Source organism: Grampus griseus (genome assembly GCF_964374135.1).
Source record: "Grampus griseus genome assembly, chromosome: 11".
NCBI classification, from domain to species: domain Eukaryota; kingdom Metazoa; phylum Chordata; class Mammalia; order Artiodactyla; family Delphinidae; genus Grampus; species Grampus griseus.
The window spans coordinates 63,275,579-63,283,966 of NC_139005.1; positions in this window are offsets into that span (position 1 = coordinate 63,275,579).

Genomic DNA, 8,388 nt, shown 5'->3' on the forward strand with positions numbered 1-8,388 from the left:
GTTATCTTTAATATAATTTTAATTATATTATATATTTAATATAATTCTATTAATTATATAATTATATTTAATATAATTTTAATTATATTAAATTTATATTAAAGATAACGTGGGTTATAAAGAGAGTATTTCCCTCTGACATGTTAATATTATCTGTGCTTTCTTTAAGTTTCCATCATAATTTGTTCTTTTTGGTTGAATCTTCCTTTCTGGGGTGTGTGTGTGTGTGTGTGTGTGTGTGCGTGCGCGTGCATGCGCGTGCTCACGCACATGAGCACACAAATATCTGGATAAAAGGCACAGCAGATGATGAGTTGCTTTCTCTGGGAAACAGTATAGCAACTAGGTGAAGGGCTGCAGTTATTTAACTGTATACAATTCTGTGCAGTATGTGTTTTTATATGAAATACTAACATAAAACAGTCATAATTTACTATTAAAATATTTAAGCTAACACAATGCTAGTTTTGTCTTTTACTCTTTGACTTTGAAAATTTAAATTTTAAATATCTTAACAATCCCAACTACCTCTAAGTTTATGCAGTGATCTTCTCTTTTCTAAGACCTCTACACCATCTATCGGTCTTTTTAATCAAGAGACAAAATCATGTTACTTTATTATTTTAAATTATTATGCCTCTTTATGTCTTAATTGGAATATTGAGTTCTAAACCCCTCACCAGAAAGACTGTTCTTTGAGTATCATGTTTTCTTTTTTTGCTTTGTCTATATTAGTACTGAAATTTATCATAGTAGTGACAAGTATTATACAGCAATGATTTTCTTTATTTAGACTGCATGTGATCATAAACAAAGCATTGATCCCACACATGCCTACGAGTCCAGAGAGGCATTGTAAAGTAGTTAGTGTAGTAAAAAAGACTACAGATGCAGTGTGTCTCATAACATATTGCAGTTTTGTGATCTCCAAGGAACCTTTAAAAAATAGATTTTCTTTACAGCTGGCTTACCTAGGCAGTTCTTTTTTGATTACAGAGTTTCCTTCTTTCTCTTTTTCAGATCTTTCAAAAAGCAGCAACACCTGAGTTCACCAAATGATGCCATTGCTTATTCTTTATCATGCAATTTTATAAACAATAAGCTTTTTATTCTCATAGTTTGACTAAACGATACATGTACAAAGCAGGGCTGCTATTTAGCCCATATGCACAATTTTCAGTCATGCCAGATGTTCCAGATATTAGAATATATGAATATTTCTGAACTGGAAGAAAAAGAGCCACAAAGCTCAGCTGCTTCAGTATCTGCCCCTAGCACATTCTGTCCATCCTGTCAAGACTGCAGCAAGATCTAGGGCTGCTGAGGGAAACAGTAGGTCCTCCACAACTCGCCTGTTGATTGCTTTCATAATCCTTGTTAAATATTCTAAATATCAAAGGATGTTGGGTGGAAGTTAAATATGTATTACATATTTTTTATTAGAATTTTTTAATAATTTGAATGAAGTATACAAAAACAGTTTACCTGAGAAAACCATTGCATCTAAGGCCAAGAAAGTGGGCTATGTCCTTATCACCCTGACCTTTTTGGTTCGGTCTATTTTGGAAATGTTCTCTGGCACAGTTGTGGAGGTCTTGCTGTCTATCCAGTGATTCCTTGGACACCAAGGCAGGATCTAGAGTTGAGGTTCCCTGGATTCAAGACTTGATTTTGTTACTCCACTAACTGTGACACCTTAGGTCTCTTACTTAACTTCTCTCTGCTGTAAAACAGCAATACTAATTATCCCTGCCTCATAAGACTGTTATGCAAATCATATGAGATAATTAATATAAAGCATTTATAAAAGTGCATGGCACATATTATGTTCAGTAAGTATTAGTAACCACTGCTGTGTTGGTGGTCAGTGTTGTTACTACTGGGTCATATTGCTGTCACTCGGACCAGGTGGTTTCTCGTGATCTATAAAGTTACACTTAGCAGCTTTAAGAAAGTGTAAGTGTTATGCAACCTATTCTGGCAGAAAGACCTCCAAAGTAAACATTATTTTTGGTCTACTAAAAAAAACTTTCTGTAAAACAGTACTAATTATCAAATCACCTTTAATTTAATAAAATGTACTAACAGTATTGCATTGTAATAATTTGATTACAGTCTAGTCTCCATACTTACCCTTCTCTCCTTCTCCTTGAAAGAAAATAATATATTTGATGAGTAGCAATAATCAGAAGAACTACTATGTACTTAATATTTAAATACCTTGATTCTCACAGCACTTCTGAAAGGTAGCTATCACTATTCCCATTCTACAGATGAGGAAACAGATATCACAAAGGCTAAATACTTTTTCAAAATTATGGAAGTAATAAATTGCATAATTGTACTCCCAAATCTATGCTCAGAGCATTAAGCCATTTGTAAAAGTGTTCAGTGAATAAAAAACCACTATGAGATCTGAATGGAAAGATCTGTGGCAACAGTGATGCAGTATACCTTCAAATTAAGGGCTATGGGCAATAGTAGCATTCGTTTAGCCTTGGCATAAAAATTATTTTTTTATATTTTGTTTTGCATTTACAAGACAAATCCTTGTTGCATCACTATAAGTTTTGCTTTATGGAAACAGTTTTGAAGTAGATTTTTTAATCACAGGATATTCTTTTATTAACGTGACCAAAAGCTTTGAATAGGAACAAAAGGATATGTTAGTTTCAAAGTGAAAAAAGTAACCATATCTAACATAGATAATGTTCCTTTTTAATATATTTAAAATAAGAGAATACCCACAAATTGCAATAACTGTTTTAGATTAATATTACCTAATAAGATAAATATTTATTTGATATTGAATAACTCATTTATAAAATAATGAAGGCTCACCTTATTCTTACCTGGCATGTAACTGTCTTTAACATCTATAATAATTTATCTACTTGGCTTTGCTTTATTTCCCATATTCTGTCTTTCCTTACTCATTTCCACAGTTCTCCTTTACCTTTACATTTCTGAGCACCTAATGATGCTCTATTCTAGCTAATGCACTATTCTATCTTTGGAAAGATCTTGACAACCCAGGGGTTTCTGATGATGCTGAAAATAATTCATCTCTCTGTGATAAATATAAGATTTAATTAGAAGCTAGAGAATAAGTCCAGAGAGAAAAGATTTGAATGTCAAGGTGAGAATGATATTTTTTTTCTGATTCTAAGGCTATTAGTTTTTTTTGTTATTTAAAAAAAAAATCCAGAGACCATACAATAAGAGATCCAGTGTGTTATGATTCTACCATTTAATTTGATTTTTATTTTGCTTTTCAAACAGGGTTTAAATCAAACCTAAATAACTAAATCAAGTAATTAAATGCAAAGTTTGAGCTGATCCACTCATGCATATTCTCTACAATAACCATCATCTTGATGCCTTAATCAAGGGGGTAAAATTAGATTAGTTCTTCTCTAGCTTAATGTGAATATTTAGTACATCAGTTATGAATGATCAGTGTTCATGGAAAAAGTCCACCTTGTGAAACTGAGCAACTTTCCAAATTTCTACTATTAATTGTTGCTTCAGAACAACTCATCTCAAAAAAAAAAATAGTTAATCAGTGTGTAACTGTATAATTTTATCAATGAAATTAGATGGTACTACTTAAATTTCTAGACTCTTTTGCTTTTTGAAGATAAAACATTCTCTCAATTGCCAAAGTTCAGCTTTATGCCAAGACAATAAAGTGCTAAAGTTAAATGCCATCCTCATTCTAAACCATTGAAAAGACAAGCCCGCTCTTATTGAGTAAATTAAACAAAAGACTTTGACATAAGAGGATCACTGAGAAAAATGCCCAAACAAAAGCCTGCGTGATGTGAATCAGTAAATCCTTGAAAAGCCCTGACAAAAGACAAAAACATACTGTAGTATTTTAATGTATTTTGGGAATTTTTTTTTTTTTTACTTACAGAAAACGGATTAAAGAGGGCTTGAAGTGTAGGTGTCTTTATTCAAAAGCTTATCTATGAAAACAATCAATGGAAGACATACATCTTTTCAAAACTTACCTTTTCACAGACCTTCAAGATTGTACAAACCTGGGCTAGTCAAACAGGCTGTAACTCACAGAAACCCATGATCTGACTTGACTCTCAGTAAGGAGGAGATACTGCTAGAGCACGGTTGCTTGTCAAACAGCTTCCTATGCCCAGACTAACAACGCTGTGTCCATGGCAATGCAATTAGCACAGCATCCTTTGAGTTTAAGGAATGAAGAAGCAGGCTATGTTACTTCAACATTCTTTGCCTTACGCACTCCCTTGTTCTGTAGTCTCATACCTGAGAATCACTGGATAGAACTAAATTATCAAATGGATAGCCTCAAAAAATGTATAATTACACTAAAGTCATTCATCAGTCCTGATAGGAGCTTAATCTCAAACTGAGTGGTACTTAACTCCAGACCAAAAGAATGGAATTTGAGAGACACAGGTAAGACATGCTATCATCTGTTCCCTAAATTCTCAGTTTCCTTTCATATTAAAGTCAGCAGGCAGTAATTTATTTTGATATAGGTAGGAAATAATAATTGTCCATTATATCAGTTCTTCATCTCTTGCATCCTTTGTAGATTATCTTTTTCATCTTTTGAGAACATTGTCCATTAATTATTCATTGTCCTTAGAGATAGCACTGAATAGCAGAAATTTCAGTGAAATTCAGAATAAGAAAATCTAGATTCTTATCCTTATCTGATGCTTACAGAGACTATAACCTTTTACAAGACACTCAATCCCTTTGGGCCTCAGTTTTCTCATTTAAAAAAGAAGCAGGTCGGACTAGGTAGTTCCTACCACCTTACCTGGATCCAAATGTTCATAAATTTCTGAAGATATTCTCTCTGATACAGGGTGGTAGCGTGTGTCTGTCATTTCCCTGTTGTCTCTCAGCTCCAAACCTATCACTATATACCTTTGCTCTGTGATGCTCACAGCTGGGACTCTGCAAACTACATTTCTCTTATGCCACCTGGTTTCCAGTTAGATTCTCTTAATAGGAAGCACCGGAGGGAGACAGCAAGGCTGTTTGTTTTTTGATCCTTTGAACAATGTTGAGCTGTTGTACGTTGCTTAGCAATTGGTTCCAGTCTCCAGCTTCTTTCAAAACTCCCACTTCTTTTTCAGCCCTCTAAGTTTAGTCATTGTCCTATATTAAATTCTTCATTATAGTTTCCAGTTTTTTTGTCTGGACCTATACTAATACTTAGATTATGGGGCAATGGATAAAGCTGTATGTGTCAAGAGATAGGACCCATGTCTATCTTCTTTACCTTGTTCACTGCTGTATTTGTGGTCTAAAACATAGTAAGCTCTCAATACATACTGAGTGAGTGAGCTGGACTTTTATAGACTAGTGACCTTAATTCAAGTTCCTGGCCTTACCACTTAAATGTTCTTAAATGATCTTGGGGAATTTTCCTAACATATCTGATCCTTAGTTATATAATCTAAAAACCAGAAAAGTAGACATTGTTTTTTGTAATTCCTGGTTATTTGCAAAAAACCTGATTAACTTAGTTTTTCCTACATACTCACTATCCAGCAGATTGTCCGGCTCATGGTTGGTATTCAATACATTTGTGTTAAATAAATGATGAGTGAAGGCTGCAGGAAATAAAAAGATTTTTTTACGATTGATTGGAGCATGGTGGGTCTTTGAAAAAATTTGACTATATCATCTTGTTATTTTTGTAAGACTCAGAATTCCCCCAAAGATAGATAGTATGTTTCTATAGCTCTCTGTTCTCGACGTGTAGCATAGCACCCATGCCTGTGGGTACTCATGGAGAGTTGAATGAAGCATGTTACTAACAATGCTCAACTACAGTAAATGTATCCTCTTGCTCCTGGTTGCAGTCATCTCCTTTTTTATTACTGTAGCTGTATTGTGTATGGACCTGGTAAATTTTTACATCTAAGAGCTTAGGGCTCAAAACGTATCTCCACATTAATTACTAGCTGTTAACTTCTCCTTTTCACAGCTTTCTCATATGTAAATGGAGATTCTAGTATACTGTTCTCATAGGGTTGTTTTGAGGATTAAATAAATGACTACATCAAAAGCTTTTGGAGCAGTGCTAAATATGTGGTAATCTCTCAATAATACCAGCGATTGTTCTAGAGGCATTCATTCAGAGCTGCTAAAATCTTATTTCTGAACTCTCTATTATTGATAATACATATATACTTATAGTTTTGAGCATCCACAAAGTGGCCTTAATTTTTCTAGTGAACATAAAAAATTGTGTCATGATCCAACAGAAATCCAAACCTGAAACTTGGCAGGATTTCTCGCTCCCATCTTGTACATCTAACTGGTCACTGAGGGTTACACAAATGAACCAAAGATGACCTCTGTGCATTGACCCCCGGGTTGTAAATTTCTTCACTGCAAGCTGAGACCTGTTAGCTCAAAAGCCTGCCAACACCAAACTCAAATTTTCGTAACTCCAATTATTTTTTAAAAATAGACCATCCACGCAGTCAGTCCCCAGATCCCTTTTTACTTTCCTTTTTTTTTTTTTTTAACATCTCTAGATCCACCTTTTAGTTTTCATCCTGGCTGCAATTGCTATGGTTCAAGACTCATCACCTTTAGCCTCAACTTTTATACACACTACTATATATAAAATAGATAACTAATAAGGACCTACTGTATAGCACAGGGAACTCTACTCAATACTCTGTAATGATCTATATGGGAAAAGAATCTAAAAAAGTGTGGATATATGTATATGTATAACTGATTCACTTTGCTGTACAGCAGAAACTAACACATTTTAAATCAACTATACTCCAATAAAAATTTATAAGTAAATAACTAAATTAAGTAGGCTAGTAACTGGTCTCTTGCCCCATCCAATTTTACCTTCCATAAACTGTCAGGATGATCTTCTCAAACATAAACCCAGTCGTATTATGTGCTGCTTAATATCTTTCATTAGCTGATTATAACACTGTGACTTTGTTGAACTGAAGTGGGTAATGTGACTGTTGACTTCTAAGCTTTTAAAGTAACATCTGTATATAAATATGAAACATAACTAAAAAAAGAAAATACAATATTGTAAGTTGTAAATGATGTGAAAAAAGACAGGACTATCATAAAGAGAAAGCAAATTCATAGTTACTAGTCTATGACACATAAAAAGACCTCCAAAGAAACCTTCAAAGATACTTTTGAAACAATATATTGAATTTAAAGTTATGTGAAGTATATTACAGAGATTCTCAAATAGGTCTGTGTTATTTTCATGTTCATAAAGGGTGTCACCACTGTATAAAAGAGTTTAAAAAGCACAGGATTTAAAAAGGTAGTAGAAAAGAATAAAAACAGCAATCTGTCTTCCAAATGTGCAAATTTACATGCTCATTCTAGCAAAACTTATTTGAGTCAGGTTGGATTCATTTGTCATCTCAGAATTCATAAATCAATCCTAGAAACAATATAAACAAATTCTCTTGTGAATTTATTAATCCTTTTTTACCACACCATTTTCTAATAGCTAGAATGCTTTACATCTTGGAAAGGTTGAATTCCAAAGCTATCCTACAGTGTTTGTTGATTTATTTGACATCAAATTGTTGATCTCTTTGCTTGGTTCTAATAATATAAAGATGAATAAAAATGGTCCCCAAGTTATAGCAGTTTATATTTACAGGAAAAAAAAAAAACACATATAACCAAGTAGTCTTCCAACTGAATGAAAATGACTATGCTAGTTTTGTCTATACAAGATACAGGTATGGTTTAAAGGAGTCATAATCAATTTCCTTTAGGTGAGTGGAGAGAGAAGTTGCAAAGAAGAAATCTTTGACCTAGATCTTCAAGCAAAGGGAAGCTCTTTGAACGATAGAGTGGTTGAGAGGAAGGTTACTGCAAGGTGACTAGAGATTAGCCCACTCTGGGACTCTAAATCCTGGATGACATTCATACTATAGATATCTGGTTATTTTTAAGCAACAAATTTTATGTAATATTTTTCTGGCATGAGCTTCCAAGTATAGCCAAGTCTAACCTTCAAAGTTTAGAGAAGTTTTAAAAAGGAGAAATATATCTAGTCATTTTACCTGTACTTTTGTCTTTGGGGAAGTGTTCTTAAATTATCTCAGGTAGATTTTTACCATTTTACTTCACGTAGAATGGTATATAAACTTCTCACAATTCTCAGTTTAAAGGAGAAAAATAATATGCACTCTAGAGATTAAATATGATAAAAATCACCAACCCTCAGTTTCCTCATTTGTAAAGAAGGAATGCAAAACCACATACCACATAGGGTAACAGAAAGGATTATTACCTATATAAAGTGCTTAAAAGAGTGCCTGTCCCACAGTAAACTCTAGGTAAGTGTTATTTATTACACTATTCTGAATACTC